The following is an 18,934-nucleotide window of genomic DNA, read 5'->3' on the forward strand; positions in this document are numbered from 1 at the left end:
CAAATGTTAATGAGGCGCTACCTGTTGGAATGACAAATTCAATGTATTTTATTACAAAGTGCACTCCAATAGATGGTACACTGCAAACGTTAATGTTGAATATACTGAGGTCTGCATTGATAACTTACATTTCAACACATCTTAGATGGGCAGCACAGTTAGTTTTATTTAAATTCCTTGTGTTTTTTCCTCCTTTAAAATGTTAAACAAAATGTACACCTTCACACTGTACAACGGGGTTGGTTTTGGGGCTAGCATCCCTATAATTTAGTGATATGATAAAATACTACTTTCAGAAGCCAGTTTTTGTACTTGCCATATCACGTAAGAACTATTATACATAAGATCTTAGTAAACAACATTTAAAACAAGTTTGTCCTAACTGGGGGCTAAATTGATAAAATTTAGTCAGTGGTAAATATACTATGATCCCCTTTGGTCCAAGAGATGCAGCAAGGAAGCACAGGGCATAATTGCAGGCTAACAGAAAGGCCCAGTGCCATAACTGGTCATTCGAAAGGTCATTCCGGATTAGAGACCACGCTGGACCAGAGGCCAGTCGGCTTACTTAGACAGCATGTCAATTGGTAGTCTAAACATATTGGATGCTTAAACTCTAGAAACTCATTTTTCTGCTAGTTATCACAGTTGTAATGGTATTGTGTTGTTGCAGTCAGTCATTTGCTTCTTTTTGAGCATTATTTAGGAACCTTATGTTAATCTCTAATGCATGAATAAAAGTGTAAATTTCCACACCTGTTTGTTTTGCTACTGTTACATAACAGTCTTATTATAAGTGTATTTTTTATGTTTTTTGAATCATTTTTGAATTATTATTTTTCTCACTTTTATGCACTTCTGTTATGTTTATATTTATTTACTGTGTCTTTAAATGTGAGTCCATTTCTGGGACTTTGTGGGCGAAGCCCCAGGGGGTGGTTGCTCCCTCTGGAGACTTGAAAAGAAGCAGCCAGTAAAAATGTTTACAAAGGAGGGAGTCTGAAGAGGGTTACAAAGGTTTTGGAGTGAGACATTCTAGGAGTTAAGGCAGGGATGTCGAACACCAGGCCTGGAGGGCCACAGTGGCTGCAGGTTTTCATTCTAACCCTTTTCTTAACCAGTGAGCAGTTTCCACTGCTAATTAACTCCTTTTCCCTTCATTTCAATAGCTCTGCTTTTAAGGATTCAGTCCTCTGAATTGATTCTTTTCTTCAATAAATGACAGCCAAACAGAAATGAGATGTGAAACGAGCCAACAGATGACCAGCTAGACTGGGATTTCAAACTCCAACCAATTTCACTCCAATCACTTTCTTAATGAGATGTCAATTCTTGCTGTTATTTAAACTCGTTATTTAATCCCACAGCTTGTTGCTGTTCTTATTCTGCTACAGCAGACATTTACAAAACTGTTGATTTTCTGTTTTTTCTAAGAACACCGTCAAAATGTTTTGGTGACCTCAGAGATCAACCTCACTGAGACCTTCACCTTTCTTTATTTTCAGCTATTGTGTGGTGGGCACAGATGAGCTGGTCATGTGGCGGCTTGTTTTGTGTCTCATTATTGTTTGGCTGCTAATTAAGGAAAAACACTGCAAAGATACAGTAATTATACAGTTTGTAACTGACCACAACTTATCAGACCCCTGGAGGTTTCTAAACCAAAACTCAAGAACATATTCTTTCTTCTCACCAGTACATCATTGCTACTCAAGAATAGGTTATTTCTTTATCGATAATAATTTCTTGCCTGCGATTAAATCTTGCAAGTACGATGCTATTATTATTTCCGACCATGCACATCTGATCTTGGAGCTAAAATTACTATGCTCCACACACTCACCTCATAGATGGCGTCTATTAGCAGACGAGAACTGTACAGAATTTATATCCAAACAAATCAGTTTCTTTCTAGAGACAAACACATCCTCAGAGGTCTCTGCAAGAATACTCTGGGAAACTCTAAAGGCCTTCTTAAGAGGACAGATTATTTCATATCTTTCCCACAGGAATAAATTAGAAACCAAGAAAGTATCAGAACTAAAAAGCAAAATTACTAGAATAGATGAAGAACATGCCAGTTTTCCAAGCAAGGCTCTACATAGGAAAAGGCAGGCTCTACATTCAAAACTCAACCTCTTGACAACTAAAGAAACTGAACATTATTACTATGAACACGGAGAGAAAGCTAATAAGCTTTTAGCTCAACAAATCCACAAGCAAGAAGTTCGCAATGCAATCCCAGTAATCACCAACACGAACGGAGACGAAATCATTGACCATAAAAATATAATGTACACATTTAGAGACTACTATAAATCCTTATATTCTACTGAGTTCAAAGAAGACAACACACAATCTAATGCATTTCTAAGTAATTACATTACAGCTACCACAAATAGATACTTTTAATGCGGAGGAACTGGATAAACCTCTGGCGCTATCAGAATTACTAGATGCTATAAAGTCACTTCAAGGCAGGAAAGCAGCAGGCCCTGATGGCTACCCTGAAGAATTTTATAAGAAATTCTCCGCTCAGCTAGCTCCCCTCCTATTAGCAACATTTACAGAAGCTAGAGACAATCAAATTCTACCTCAAACATTTCACCAAGCATTAATCACTGTCTTCCCTAAACAAAATAAGGACTTATTACAATGTGCATCATACGGACCAATTTCACTTCTGAATAATGATGTTAAGATACTCTCAAAAATCATAACTAGAAGGATGGAGAAAGTGCTGCCTTCGGTAATATCACAAGATCAAACTGGATTTATCAAGGGTCGACACTTATCCTTCAATCTTCAATGCCTGTTTAATGTAATATATTCACCAGCAAAATCAAACACCCCAGAGATATTATTATCATTGGATGCAGAAAAGGCATTTGACATGATTGAATGGAAATACCTTTTCACTACATTAGAGAAATTTGGGTTTGGCCCGAACATTTGTGCATGGATCAAACTACTATATACCAATCCAGAAGCTTCAGTTTGTATTAACAATATTTGTTCAGACAACTTTAAATTAGAATGTGGTACAGACAAGGATGCCCCTTGTCACCACTGCTATTTGCAATCGCCATTGAACCACTGGCGGTTCACTGTCGAAATGCAGATCAGATAAATGGGGTTATCAGAGAAGGACTGGAACAGAAAATTTCTCTATATGCAGATGATATGGTACTGTATATATCAGACCCACAAAATACTGTGCCTGCAGTCTTAACAGCACTTACAGAATTTCAAAAGATCTCTGGTCTCAGAATTAATTTGAATACTCTTTCCAGTGAATCTCAAGCACACAATATTAGATTGGAAGCCTTCCCTTTTATTATTGCAGATCAGTTTAAATACCTAGGGGTAAATATCACAAGTAGACACAAAGCTCTTTATCAACAAAATTTTGCCGGCTGTATAGAAAAAATTAAGCAAGACTTGCATAGATGGTCAACCGTTCATCTCACTCTAGCTGGAAGAATTAACGTTGTTAAGATGAATATTCTTCCTAAGCTTCTTTTTTTATTTGAAAACATTCCAATACACATCAATAAATCATTCTTTAAGCAATTAGATTCAACAATAACCTCATTTATTTGGAACTCAAAACATCCACGTATCAAAAGAGCGACCCTACAAAGACCTAAGGAAGAAGGTCGCATGGCTCTACCTAACTTTGTTTTATTACTGGGCAGCAAACATTCAAGCGATAAAGACCTGGACACAAAAAGATGAACATACACAGGCCTGGTCTGCAATAGAAGTAAAATCCTGCAGTACTTCTTTATATTCCCTGCTTTGTGCCCCAAAAAATGCAAGGTATCGGCAATATACTAATAACCCAATTGTGCTTCACTCTCTCAGAATATGGAACCAATGTAGAAAGCATTTTAAGATGGAGAAGCTTTTATCTGTGGCACCTCTGCAAGAGAACCACCTTCTTCAACCCTCGCAAACATATGCAGTTTTTAATATCTGGAAAAGATTTGGGATTAAATTGCTCAGAGATCTTTATATAGACAATATCTTTGCATCCTATGAACAATTACATTCCAAATTTAACTTTCCAGCTACACATTTCTTTCACTATCTTCAAATTAGGGACTTTGTTAAATCGAACCTGCCCGATTTTCTTCATCTTGCACCCTCGTCCACACTGGAAAAAATACTGTTCAATTTCAGGGACTTAGACACCATCTCTGCAATATATAAAATTATTTTACAGTCCCTCCCTCTCAAAGATCCAAGAGGACAATGGGGAAAAAGATCTCTTAATCAATATATCAGAAAAGGAGTGGAAAACAGCAATGCAGAGACTTCACTCGAGCTCCATATGCGCAAAGCATACAATTATACAACTCAAAATTATATATCGAGCACATCTGTCTCACCTAAAACTGTCCAAAATGTTTCCAGGGCAAGATCCAACCTGCGAACGCTGCAATCAAGTCCCAGTCTCACTGGGTCACATGTTCTGGGCCTGCACCAAATTAACATCATTTTGGACCAAAATTTTTAAGTGCCTTTCAGACAGCCTTGGTGTCACAATCCCTCCTAACCCATTAACAGCTGTGTTTGGTGTTCTTCCAGATGGTTTTAACGTGGAGAAGGACAAACAAACTGTGACTGCATTCACTACACTTTTGGCACACAGACTTATTTTTCTGAACTGGAAGTATCCTAACACTCCTCTTTTAAGTCAGTGGGAAACCGATGTTTTATATTATTTGAAATTGGTAAAAATCAAATATACAGTTAGAGGTTCTGTACAGAATTTTTTTAAAACCTGGCAGGATATAATCAATAAAATTTTAGAATAAGGTCTTAAAGCACCAAGGAAGCAATTATCTCTCCATCTCTTTTTCCTCTCCATTCATCTCTACTGGCCTAATAAACTCATCAGTTTAGGTATGTCTACAAGCCTTAAGTTTTACTCTGTTGGCCATGCTCTCTCTCTCTCTCTGGGGTGGGGGTCGACTTGTTTTCTTTGGTTTTTTTTTTCAATCCTATTATTTGTAAAAAATTGATTGATTTGTATGAATTAGTACAATAAAATTATAAATAAAATTTTTTAAAAAATTAAGGAAAAAGAGACAATTCAGGGGTCTGAGTCAAGTTAATTAAAACTAAAGCAAACAAGTTAATCAACAGCAAAAACTGGTCACTAATGAAGAAGATGGTTAGAATGAAAACCTAAATTGGTTTGAATCCTACCTGGCAGGGAGAAAATTCTTTGTTAGTTGTGGTAATTATAACTCAAAGACACATGATATTCTATATGGTGTTCCACAAGGCTCTATCCTGGGTCCGCTGCTCTTCTCAATCTACATGCTTCCATTAGGTCAGATTATCTCTGGGCACAACGTGAGCTACCACAGCTATGCTGATGACACACAGCTGTATTTATCAATAGCACCTGATGACCCCAAATCTCTTGATTCGCTAACACAATGTCTAACCTGTATCTCAGAATGGATGAATAGTAACTTTCTCAAATTAAATAAAGAAAAAACCGAAATCTTAGTGATTGGCAATAATGGATACAATGAGGCTATTAGAAGTAAACTGGATGCATTAGGATTAAAAGTCAAATCGGAGGTAAAAAGCTTAGGGGTAACCGTTGATTGTAATCTGAGTTTTAAATCGCATATTAATCAGATCACTAGGACAGCATTTTTTCACCTAAGAAACATAGCAAAAGTTAAACCTCTTATATCATCGAAAGATGCAGAGAAATTAGTTCATGCGTTTGTTTTCAGTCGGCTAGATTACTATAACGCACTCCTCTCAGGACTACCCAAAAAAGTCATCAATCATTTGCAACTAGTGCAGAATGCAGCTGCTAGAATCCTTACCAGGAAAAGAAAATCCGAACACATTTCTCCAGTTTTGATGTCACTACACTGGTTACCTGTGTCATTCGGAATTGACTTTAAAATTCTGCTTATGGTTTATAAAGCTTTAAATAATCTCGCCCTGGCTTATATATCGGAATGTCTGACACCTTATATTCCAAATCGTAACCTCAGATCCTCAACTGAGTGTCTCCTTAGAATTCCAAGAGCAAAACTTAAAAGAAGTGGTGAGGCGGCCTTCTGCTGTTATGCACCTAAAATCTGGAATCGCCTGCCAGTAGGAATTCGCCAGGCTAATACAGTGGAGCACTTTAAAAAACTACTGAAAACACATTATTTTAACATGGCCTTCTCATAACTTCACTGTAATTTAATCCTGATACTCTGTATATCCAATTCATTATAACAACTATTCATTCAAAATCTGTACTAACCCCTACTCTCTCTTCTGTTTCCTTTTCCGGTGTCCTGTTGGTGGTGGCGTGCGCCACCACCATCTACCCAAAGCACCATGATGTTCCAACAATGATGGATGGATTAAAAGCCAGAAGTCTGTATGACCATCAGCATCAAGTGACTCCGTGAGAACCCTAAATACAAAGAGGACTATTTCATTTATGTTAGGTAGAATGCCCAGAGGGGACTAGGCGGTCTTGTGGCCTGGAACCCCTACAGATTTTATTTTTTTCTCCAGCCTTCTGGAGTTTTTTTTTGTTTTTTCTGTCCACCCTGGCCATCGGACCTTACTCCTTTCTATGTTAACTAATGTTGTCTTATTTTAATTTCTTATTTTGTCTTTTATTTTTCTTCTCTTCATTATGTAAAGCACTTTTAGCTACTTTTTGTATGAAAATGTGCTATATAAATAAATGTTGTTGTTGTTGAGAATTTTAATTGGTTGGTTCTATCTCACACTCCAGTACAGTAGGTGGTGATAATGCACCTTCAGAAAAGGGATACAGGGCAACATAAATGCACCGAATAAGAACAATCAGATAGTGGATTATTCAGTTTTTTGTTTCCTGGAGTACTATTAAGTTTTGCAATTTTCTTTAATTTGTTCCAATTTTTCCTGAGTTCTTGCTTCTATTTTAAGGATTACGATTCTGGATTACTGTTTTGGGACTTGCTTAGGATTGCCTTTTAGGCAATTCTTTTTTTTTTTTTTTTTTTGCCAATTTTCACTATTTTGAGCATTTGTTACATTTTTATATTTTACAATATTTTCCATCTATAAAGATGCTTTGTGGGACTTGTTTTTTACTATTTATGCTTTCTCTCTGTAGTAAGGCTTTTTTAAAATCTTCTGGGACTTTTTTTAGTCTTTTTGAACTTTCAAAACTTTCTGCCCATTTTGGGTCTTGCCAAGTAAACCAGAAACAAGCAGGTAGTTTTCTGGGCCAAGCTGGTCTAAAGTGAACCTCTTCTGGCCAGCTTTATGGTCATTTTGGAGGTCTCAAACCCCTTTTTGCCATGTTTATGTCTCCAGGTCATAACAGGCACTCTTGTTGCTGGGGTGCTAGATACAAAAGAAAGGAGGCCGTACTTAGCTATAGTAGCAGTCAACCCTGGGAGCGATCAGACTGGGAAGAATAAATATACAAGTGTTATAGTTGGGATATAATTAAAAAGACTTTGAAAGGAAGAATAGGGTCACCCTGGGACCCAACCATAAAAAAAAAGATCTGCAACTCATAAACTCTCAAGTGCGGAGAAAAGATTTCTTATATCAAGCACCTGCCTTTTAATTTAATAAAGACATAGATGTAAACAGTGATTCCTGTAATTAGAGGTAATTTTGCTGTTGAGCTTTGCATTGAACTCAAAATTCACTGACATTTTTTTAAGTCCTAAATGGATATTGCCAAATTCTTTAAACGTCTAAGCAGTAGTTTGGCTATTATTGATACTATCTTTAAAAAGTTCAAAATAAAAAGGCCAAAAAAGGTTCAGAAGAATTTGTTAATCTCTTCCCCAGATACACTTACGCCACTGACATCTTACCAAAAATGCTAAAAACATTTTCCGACGTTATCGCAATGTGTTTTCCATTGAATATGATTCTTTTACATAATTCTTCTGAAGTCACTCTTAAGGTTTATTTATTTATTTAACAGATCCATTGGAAACAGGCTAGTGAACTCTACAGGTTTTATAGTCCCAGATAAGAAAAGCAGTAAATCAACCTACACACTGTGAAAGACCTAGAAAGATGACAAATACAGCTTCTCACATGTTCAGTTCAAGCCTGTGTGCCATGTTATGAAAGAGCGAGATGGAGATCCTTTGTTCTTATAACAGCAATATATTTATATACACTTTAATGTCATGTGAGACACGGCAGTGAGACAACATTTAAAACAAGTTCACGGACATCTAACCTAGCAGTTGTTGGAATGCTTTTGGCAGACACGCTTCATGTGCACCCAGCTCTTAAAACAACAACAAGCAACAAGCAGAACACGCAGCTCACCAGCAGCAGCAAGCCAGCAGATGATCCAACTGCTACTCTTTAGCATGCATTTAGCCAAACCCCACGCCCCCCACCCATAACACGAGTCGAGTGGCAGAGATGAGGAATGGCAAAAGGACAGCTGCTGTACAGGCTTTTAAATGATCGATGCGCAGTGTGACATGCAGAACATGCAGCTCGCCAGCAGCAGCAATAAGCCAGCAGGTCTCCTTAGCATGCGTTCAGCCGCCCCTCACCCTCCACCCCCCCCCCCCCCCCCCCCCCCCCCAATTTCACAATGCGAGCAGCGTTATACGTCCTGCAAGAAAGAGATTTAACCACGCCCAGGGCCGAAAATAAAGGACAAGTATTGTTTTTACAAAAGTTTTAAAGTAAAAGTGAAAATAATGCATATGTAACAGTTCCCATGAAAATAACAATCTCTTTAAATTGTATATCCGGTAAACCAAACCCGGTGGTGGGTGAGCGAAGCGTGCAGGGGGCAGAGCCCCTAGTATATATATATTGTCACACACGTGCAAGTAGGAGGCAGCTAAAGGGCCTGAGTAATTGTAATAAAACATCCAACCAGGGGGCAGCGGAATGCGCTGACTGTCTTTCTCAGTTTCCTACAGACCTTTCCTGGGAAATCCTGTAAGGTTTCAGCACCTCAGAAGACATCACCTCTGGTGTCAGCCCCTTTGCTGACGTCACATCCGGTCCAGAAGACATCACTTCCGATTCCGGCCTTTTTGATAACGTAGCTTCATTTACATGCCTTTAAAGTCTCCATTTTTGTCTCTGATAATCAGTTCTGTTTTGGACTCTAATCGTGCTACTCTAATTCAACTTTTGCAGCAGGGAAAACAATATATGGGTGGCTGCCCCAAATTTTATGATGTTGTAGAAGAAGAATGTTCTCCTCAGCACCATGTATTTTTTGTGTTTAGTAAATTAGAATTTTTATAATAACTATTTTCTAACTTGCCAGTAAGAGACGCTTTGGCTTATGAACTAACAAAAATATGCTATTCCAGGGTTCAGGAGAAATAGTGTCCACATGAATAAAATCTAAGCTGTTTCTTGTTTTCCCTTTCTCAGAGTGAATGTTTCAGGACCAGGTCACAAGGCTGCAGAAAGTACATGTAGTTTATGCAAAGGCGTCTTTCCTGTGCTTAGCTTTGAGAACACAGATAATGCTTAGCTCAACAGACATATTGTTTAACTTTACTGTTTTGATAAGGATGTTCTTTCTGTCTTATTAATCATGAAATGCTGAATTATAAAAACCCCTCCTAATTTTTTCTCGGTGTTCAATTGAGCTTTGCGGCAATAAGTTATGCACTTTTGAATCTCTACTTACTGTGACTCCAAATGAATAAAAAAGAGAATTGAGAAATATTATCTGCCTGCTTTTCAGTGTGCCTTTTTCGTCCACAGTTTTTGGCGCCCGAACATGGGGAAGGAGACGGGCAGACGACTCCCTGAGCTGGTTCGTCCAAGTGGACCGATTTCTGCGGATCGAGGACCAGCTCCGGTAAAAGTTAGGACTGGCCTACTTCGGGCGTTTTCCTGCGTGGGGAGTCGCTGACCTCCTCCTGACCGAAATGAAAAGCAACTGGACGGGATTTTTCCAGGCAGGCAGAAGGAGTCGCGGTGAGTAGATTTGGGGGATTCCCGTTGGTTTGACTGGTGTGCTGGAAGAAATAGACGTATACGGGGAAAAGGAAAAGGACAAAAGCATGCGGAAAGAATAGAGAATCATACCGTATCGACATAGAAGGGTTTTAGGGATTCATAGAGAGTGACGGCACAGTGTGAATGTTAGTAAGTCACCCCTTAGGAATTCGAGTAGAAAGGACCGAGTGGCACGTTCCTAAATATAAAGAGGAATAGGGGTGAAAGGGGCAGTTAGAGTACGTGTGAAATTTGGAAGAGGGGAGGTCGTGTTTTCCACTTGTCGACTGGGACGACAAGTGGGACGAGAAATAATCGGGGATTGAGTTGCTCTCTGTTGAAGGCCTGCCACTTACTATGGGAAATAAATAGCAAGCCAGTCAAACAGGTCCCCCAGGGTCCTCAAAACCTAATGTTAGAAGGATTATTTTCAGAGAATCACCAGGCTCCTAGTACACCGTCGGGATCGAAAGGCGGGTCCCCTAAACAGTTAATAGAGAAGCAGACTGGGTTGGATTTTAAAAGGCATGTAAGAAGTGGAATAAGCAGAGGCATAACAACCTGCTGGCTGCTGAAGTCAAAACACAAAAACAAAAAAAAAGACAAGGAAGAATTATTGCTAGCATTGCAGAAAGTGAAGATAGAGACAGCGCCCAAGCCTGAAAGTAAAAGAAAGAAGACCGAAAAGAAAGACCCCCTATACCCCGTAATCTGTCCATCCCACTCCTTACCAAAACTCCCCCGCTTCCACCTCCTGCACCCTCTCCTCCAACTGCACCCCTGTTAACAGACAAACCGTCTGGAGCAGGTTTTTACGATGAACAATATCATTATGACCCGTCCTCACATATTGACCCTGAGGAAGATAATTCAGATCATTCACAAGGTGCTACTGGGTTGCAATGGCAGAAATTAAAAGAGTCATCTGTATCCCAGCGCACGAGCAGTCGATGAACTGCAATTTTTGGAGCCGTTACAGCAGCTGGATAACATGTATAAAACAAATGCTGCAGAGTGGACACAGGTGCTCCGTCAACAGCTGAGCACCACATGGGCAACTGTAAATCACGGTGATCATAACGGTGTCCCTTGGCGTTGGAATGAAGGTCCTTTCCTCGCCCAGTGACAGCCTTTGAAAGGAGCCCTGGCAGAAAAATATAAAAAGGGCACAAACTGGTCACTAATTTCAGCCGGCTCACCGATTGCAAGATCTGATGGCTAATCACTCTGGGCTAGACAATACAAACGATAGAACTCGTGCTGCAGTGCCTCCTTTCATCTCGGGACTGAGAAGTGACATTTAAAGCAAAGTCTGCACGTCCTGCAAAAAGGCTGGAAGACCGCAACGTTCGAGGAAGTCAAGCGTCATGCAGAGCATGCTGACAGACAGACTAAATTAAAAGAGTCAGAGACACAGACCAAACTTTTGGCTGCACAAATAAATTACTATACTGGAAGAACTGACCTGGCTAGGGGGAGAGGACGCGGAAAATTCTTTGGAGGTCGAGGGCGAGGGCACGGAAGAGGACACGGGTTCCATTTATCAAACCCTAATAATCCTTTCGCTCAGATGCCTAACCCTTCGGAGCAGATGCCAGCGTCATATGCCTGTTACGGCTGCGGTGAACTTGAACATTTTCAGACGCAACTGCCCACACAAGCGCCTCCGTCACCCCCTCTCCCTGAGCCTAATGACATTCCTTGGTCCTAAGAATTATCAGGGACCCCAGCCACTTTTTCCAGTTTCCTCTGCTTACTCGTCATGCTGAAACTGATCTTTTATTGACTTTAATGGCAAAGAAACTGCCTTCGAAATGGACACGGGAGCCACGCGCTGAAGGAGGTTCCTGCCTCGACAGATACAGTAAAAGTGCTTACTGCCTCGGGACAGCCTCATATTTTGCTGGTCTAAAACCTCTGCAATTACAGCTCAGCACTAACAGTTTCATTATTGACTCGTTGCTTTCTGTTAAATCATTTGTGCCCTGTGAAACTGCTGGGAGAGGCACTTATGACTTAATTGTCAGTCTCAATTTCTGAAACTGAAAAAGGATTTTTGCTGTTCCATTCCTAAGCTCCTGTGCCAAAACTTCACACCCCAAGCCCTCTTTTACAGCCTGGACCCTGGACATCTCCCCGCACACCTTCCTCTTGAAAGCCCTTCATTCTTTCCCCTCATGCCTATTTTCCTCACTTACAAGTCCCGGACACCCTGCCTTGTACTGCCCAGTATTTCCCTACTGAAGTGGACACACCTTGGTTAGAATATTTTCTTTCCTCCAGCACATGCCCTGCAACTTTACACATTCCATGTATTTTTGTTGTCTACTAAAGCTGTTGCTTCAGTGCACCTCACATATTCACAAAGCATTTTCTATTTAGGAGATTCGGTTCCCCATATTTCCTTAGCACTGTGGTCCCAAGGGAAAATTGATTATGGAAGGATAGCACACTGTGAGCCACTGGTGATTTTCTCAAAATCTTCCTTCCGCCCACACCGTGCCCAGTATCCTCTGTCCCCAAAGGCAGAGGCTGGCATCACCGCCGTACATTCTGATCTCGTGAGGCGAGGAGCGATTATTCCAATTACATACTCTCCAGTCAACTCCCCCATTTTACCTGTAAAAAAGGCTGACGGGTCCTGGCATTTTGTTCCAGACCTACGACAAGTTAACTCTGCAGTTTTTCCTAGAACACCTATTGTTCCTAATCCTTCCACTATTCTTTCCACGATACCCCCGTCCGCCCGGTACTTCTCTGTTATTGACCTTGCCAACGCTTTCTTTTCCATTCCCGTGCACCCTGATTCTCAATTCTGGTTTGCTTTTACCTTTCAAAACCGTCGATGGACCTGGACCGTCATGCCTCAGGGATATACTGAAGCCCCTTGTGTTTATGGCCAAGCTCTTGCTCAAATTTAGAAGGCTTTTGGCCGGAAAAAGATAGTATATATTGATACAGTATGTAGATGATAGAAGAAAAAAAATAAACAACAAGTGCACATGACACTCAGAAAATTGCTATTCTTTTTAGGTGAAAATGGCCATAAAAAAGTGTCGAGAAAAAAAAAAAAGAAAAAAACTGCAGTTACTTCAAGCTATCGTTAAATATTTAGGTCATAACATTTCTTGCGATACAAGAGCTCTCTCTAGTGGCCGTTTAAACATCATTCAAAACCTTCCAAGACTGGTCACAAAACAACAGGTTAAGTCAGGAATATTCTCTGTGGCTGCATAGCTTTTGATGGGAATGTTTTCTTGTTATGGAGTTGTGCTGTGTGTTTCCCGAAATGGATTGTCTTTGTTTACCGCTGGCACTTGGGTCACCACGGAAATAAGTGTTTCCTTGTTGTCGCTGACCCGGTTCCGCCACGGACTTTTCCATGATCTGGAAGCTAGCATTTATGGCACCACGGTAGGATGAATTCCTAATTTAAAAGTAGTACCAGCTTGCGGCCTGAGAAGTTGTTTGATTGTAAGTTTTTCAGGAGGAGCACAGCCTTTACAAAATCTAGCGAACACTGCCATCTGGCTGCATGCAGTGGAATAGCAGGCTGACAAGACTCTATGTGATTTAAAAAAAAAAAAAAATGCACTCCTCTCACTGACTATTTTCTCGTCCATTCACTCTGTTCGTGGACGGAAAGGGGGGATTAATGAATGCAGTTCTATGAATGAATGCAGTTTTAACGCAACCACATACAGACAAACAAAGTGCTCATGGGCCCCCTAACAGTAAAGGTACCTCACGCCGTTCATTCTATTTTAGTACAGGTTGAGACCAGCGCTGGCAAACCGATCCAACATCAAAAACTGATTGAATCCCTCTTAGAAGCTATAACTAAATTATCAAAGTTAGCGATCATTAAATGTCAAGCTCACATAGGAAAACAAGATCCTGTCAGCAAAGGAAACGAATTAGCTGATCACTTTGCTAAACAGGCTGCATAAAATAACACACCAATCTCTTTATTCCAACAGAGAAATAACCAGGACCCAGATAATCAACTTGTTTCTTTACAGAGTGCAGCCACGGACAGAGAAAAAAGAAAATGGTCCAAAGAATGGTCCCTCTCTGATGGAGTCTGGACCCATAGGCAAATTAACAAACCTTTCCTCCCAAAGGCTTCTTTCCCAGGTATGGCAAAAATCGCTCATGGCCTAGACCAGGAGTTCTCAAACTCAGTCCTTAGGACCCACTGTGGCTGCAGGTTTTTGTTCCAACCAGATTCATAATCAGAGACACCACCTGATAGCACTGATCTCATTTAATTAGCTGTTTTTTTTTCTCTTATTCTACAGTCAGAAAAGCACAGCAGCATGATTTTTACATTTATAAAACATTTAGAAATATTTCTGCTTTTTCAATAGATTTCAATGCTTAAACTCTCTTTTGTTGATTTCATTATATTTTGCCCTTCCTCTGTACAGTTTTCCCACTTCGTTGTATCTTATTTATGGCAATTAAAAACAAGCAGAGCAGACACCCAGGCAAACAACAATGAATAATTAAGGGCTGCAACTACTTTAGCGTTAGACCCTCTAATTAGTAAATAATAGATTAATTAAACAATTAGAACACCTGGAAAAGTAGAATGAAAATCAAGATGAAAATATTGTTCAACAGAAAAAAAATACATTATTTCCATATAACTGCTTGCTATATTTATCTATTTATTTTTTGCCAAGCTTAGTTTTTTAATATCTATATTGTTCCCAAAACACAGAACTTGGGAAACAACAGTTCACTTAATTAGCCCAGGAGTCCAATTAAAAACAGAAGCTGGTTGGAACAAAAACCTGTAGCCACAGTGGGTCCCCAGGATCGAGTTTGGGAAGCACTGGCCTAGACCATGCTGGAAAGGATGCCATGATTCAAGATGTTGAAAAACACTGGGAAGCTGTAGGCTTCTCTACATATGCAGAGCAGTTCTGCAGACGCTGTGCATTATGTCAAAAGTCTAATGTAGGAAAGGGCACCCAGGTAAGTCCAGGTAAGTCCCGCCGTTACACCTAATCCAATGGGTCCGTTTGAACACCTCCAAATGGATTTCACTGAACTAACTCCGTCTAAAGGTTACCGTTATTGTCTAGTAATTGTTGATGTGTTCTCCCGATGGGTAGAACTTTTTCCTTCTAAACACGCTGATGCTAAAACTGTAGCCAAAGCTTTAATCAAAGAAATTATTCCTAGGTGGGGCATACCACAGAAATTGCAAACTGATAATGGCACCCTAAAATCTAAATTAGCAAAAATCTGTGAGCAGACAAATTTATCCTGGCCGGACGCTTTGCCTCTGGCCTTAATGAGGTTGAGGGGAAGAACACACCGGCAATTAGGACTGTCGCCATTTGAAATTCTGACCGGACGACGTTATGGGAAATGTTAACCTGCATACTGTGGACAATGATCTTCTCTCTTGTCTTACAGGTCTCCGAGCTTCTCTGAAAGAAGTCCACGAGCAGGTTAACCAGGCCTGGAGGACTAGTCTTCCATCTAAAGACACGCCGATTCCCTTAGGCACTTGGATCCTCGTCCGTGACACTCGGAGGAAACATTGGCATCAGCCGAGGTGGAGAGGACCGTTCCAAGTTCTTCTGTGCACACCACATGCAGTGAAAATGGAAGGATTGCCCGCCTGGATTCACGCCTCACATTTCAAGAGATGGCACCCTTGATTGCTGTGCTACTATGCTTTCTTTTCCCTTGTCTACTGCCCTGGTCACCTTGACTTTCCCGTTAGGAATCACCACATCAGTGCAGGTTGATTTCTGCTCTATTATCAACTGTGGGACTGGTCGACAAGACCAGTGGACCTGGTCTGACAAATACGTGTGTATGACTGTTACGAAGTATTATTGGGGAAGTAACTGCGACAACTGGCAATGGGTTTTTGCTAACACTGGAACTGAGGACTGGGGTTATCAACCCTTTGAGGCCCAAAAATACGGTTTGAAAAATCAATTTTCTATCATTAAAGGACATGCCCCTCATGAATGTGCTAACAACCAAAGTAACCCCTTGATCATCACTTTGAAGAACCCTTCTTTACATGACTCAGTAACCTATATATTAGGGACATATGTATCTGGAACAGACCCTTTAGGGAGATTTCAAATTAATATTGACAATCCTGTTACTTACACCTCTCATTCTCCTGCACACACACCCGTCTCCCCAACTTCTGGTTCAGACTTTTCTCCTGTTAAGATTATGAATATTTCCACCCATTCATCCACTTTTTCAATTGAAACTGGCTATGGCGATCAGAACCGTTGGTTGCAGTGGGTATTATATTCGGCTAAGCAAGTAAATCAATCTGATTGCTACACCTGTGCTACGGCCAGGCCACATTTGGCTACCGTCCCTTTCCCTCTTTCTAATAACTGCATTACACTTTCTCTCCTCTTTCCCCCCACTCCTCATATGACTCCCCCGATGTTCCAGTCTCATGAAGGCAATTATACCTGCTTCTCTAGTAATTATAGTTCCCCCTTCATGCTTCTTGCCGAAAAGGGGGGTGTATGTGCTATGTTTGGTGATGCGTGCTGCACTTTGCATCCCTAATAATACGGCTCCCAATGGATCAATCACCCGTGCTTTGCCAGGTTTAACTGCCCTTTCAAATGAATTAGCTACCACTTCTGGTATTTCTAGCCCCTGGGGCTGATGGCTCAGGTCAGTTTTTATTTCACTGGCCGTTGCTTTTATCATTCTGTTGCTTGTGGCCTGCTGTGTAGTTCCCCTAATTAGATATATTGTGTCCCAGTATTTCACTGCCTCCGTGGCCAAGGCTTATATGTTACACGACGAATGCATGCTTCCAATTTCTTCCTCCTTTTCTTCCCCTTCTCCTACTCTTTCCCGCGTTACTCCTATGTAACCCATATTTTTGTTGGTTCAAAAAGGGGGGAATGTAGAAGAAGAATGTTCTCCTCAGCACCATGTATTTTTTGTGTTTAGTAAATTAGAATTTTTATAATAACTATTTTCTAACTTGCCAGTAAGAGACGCTTTGGCTTATGAACTAACAAAAATATGTTATTTCAGACATATACTCGTCTAAACCTTCTGTTGGGTCTCATTCGAGGTGACGGGGAAGGGGATTACAGAGAGGAGGTGAAGTCATTTGTGGAATGGTGTGACAAAAACAATCTGATACTGAATGTCGAAAAAACAAAAGAACTGGTGATCGACTTCAGGAAGAAACAGCTGATACACATCCCGGTCTACATTAAGAACACTGCTGTGGAAATTGTGCAGTCTACTAAGTTCCTGGGAGTTAATGTGACGAACAACCTCACCTGGTCCCTGCACACCTCCTCCGTCATCAAGAAAGCTCACCAGCGCTTGATCTTTCTGCGGAGGCTAAAGAGGGCCCATCTCAGTAAGTCAGTCCTCACCACTTTTTACAGAGGGACCATAGAGAGCGTGCTAACCAGCAGCAGCTCTCTGTGGCAGGAGAGCTGCAGTGCTTTGGACTGGAAAGCACTGAGGAAAGTGGTGAGGGCTGCGGAGAGGATCATTGGAGCCCCGTTGCCAAATGTACAAGATTTGGCAAAACAACGCTGTCTGGCCAGAGCTGTGCGGATTTCTAGAGACCCAACTTATCCTGCCTCTGAACTCTTTTCCCTCATGCCCTCAAGCAGAAGGTACCGCAGCCTGAAATGTAGAACTACCAGGTTTAAAAACAGTTTTTTTCCTACTGCCGTTCGTCTTTTAAATGAAGCATTTTAGTATTTTATTGTAGGCTGATTTTAACTATGTGTTTTTATTAATGTCTTGTGCATCGTATTTTCGTTCTGCAGCACATCTTGGATGTTCTGCTAAATGACAAATAAAATTGAATTGAATTGAATTGAATTCAGGAGAAATAGTGTCCACATGAATAAAATCTAAGCTGTTTCTTGTTTTCCCTTTCTCAGAGTGAATGTTTCAGGGACAAGGTCACAAGGCTGCAGAAAAGTACATGTAGTTTATGCAAAGGCGTCTCTCCTGTGCTTAGCTTTGAGAACACAGATAATGCTTAGCTCAACAGACATATTGTTTAACTTTACTGTTTTGATAAGGATGTTCTTTCTGTCTTATTAATCATGAAATGCTGAATTATAAAAACCCCTCCTAATTTTTTCTCGGTGTTCAATTGAGCTTTGCGGCAATAAGTTATGCTCTTTTGCATCTCTACTTACTGTGACTCCGAATGAATAAAAAAGAGAATTGAGAAAAAATATTATCTGCCTGCTTTTCAGTGTGCCTTTTTCGTCCACAATGTCTTTGACTCATTATTATCACAATATATATATATATATTTTTAATTTAGAAAAATATATAGAAAAGTACATAAAAAGTACATAAAAATAATTTCCTTCAGAAAACCCCAAGTACACTTCCTTCATATATGAAATGTGGAGAAAATAAAAAATGTCAAGCTAGATATCTATCCTGAACAAAGTAAAAAAAAACTTGATCTGCTTATGTCACTCATTTACCACAGAATCCAACTATTTCTAATATTGAAAATGATGTATCTTACAGTTGTATTATTTAGCTGTTTTATGGATTAAGTGAAGAAAAAATACAATCTCTGACTGAGCACATATGCATTAGAGGGGTTTTAACTGGCATTCCATCCAGGGTTGGTTCTGGCAGACCTGTCAGATTGGCTCCCCGAATTGAATTGAGAAGGTTGTTATTTAGGTCTGTATCATTTGAAAGTAAATAGGCCTAGTATTCTATTACAGCATATCCCAGTCAATAAAACAGTTCCATTGTTAACTTAATTTTGCCAGAGCCTGAGTGTCATTTGTCACAATTATACTCATTCACCTGCTTTTCAATTGTTTTCTATTCTTGTTTAAACACAGGGAGCTATGCGCCTTTTCTTTTTCTGTACCTGATACTTCCAACACTTAAAAGTAAGTGTAAAATAAATATCTTTAGTATTAGC

General features: G+C 40.2%; 1 protein-coding gene across 2 annotated transcripts in view; it reads left to right on the forward strand.

The window, feature by feature from the left end:
• The window catches only part of fbln2 (fibulin 2), an 890,980-nt gene that overhangs the window by 673,969 nt on the left and 198,077 nt on the right, over positions 1–18,934 (forward strand). The window lies entirely within an intron of this gene.

This window comes from Erpetoichthys calabaricus, chromosome 18, assembly GCF_900747795.2.
Source record: "Erpetoichthys calabaricus chromosome 18, fErpCal1.3, whole genome shotgun sequence".
Lineage (NCBI taxonomy): Eukaryota > Metazoa > Chordata > Cladistia > Polypteriformes > Polypteridae > Erpetoichthys > Erpetoichthys calabaricus.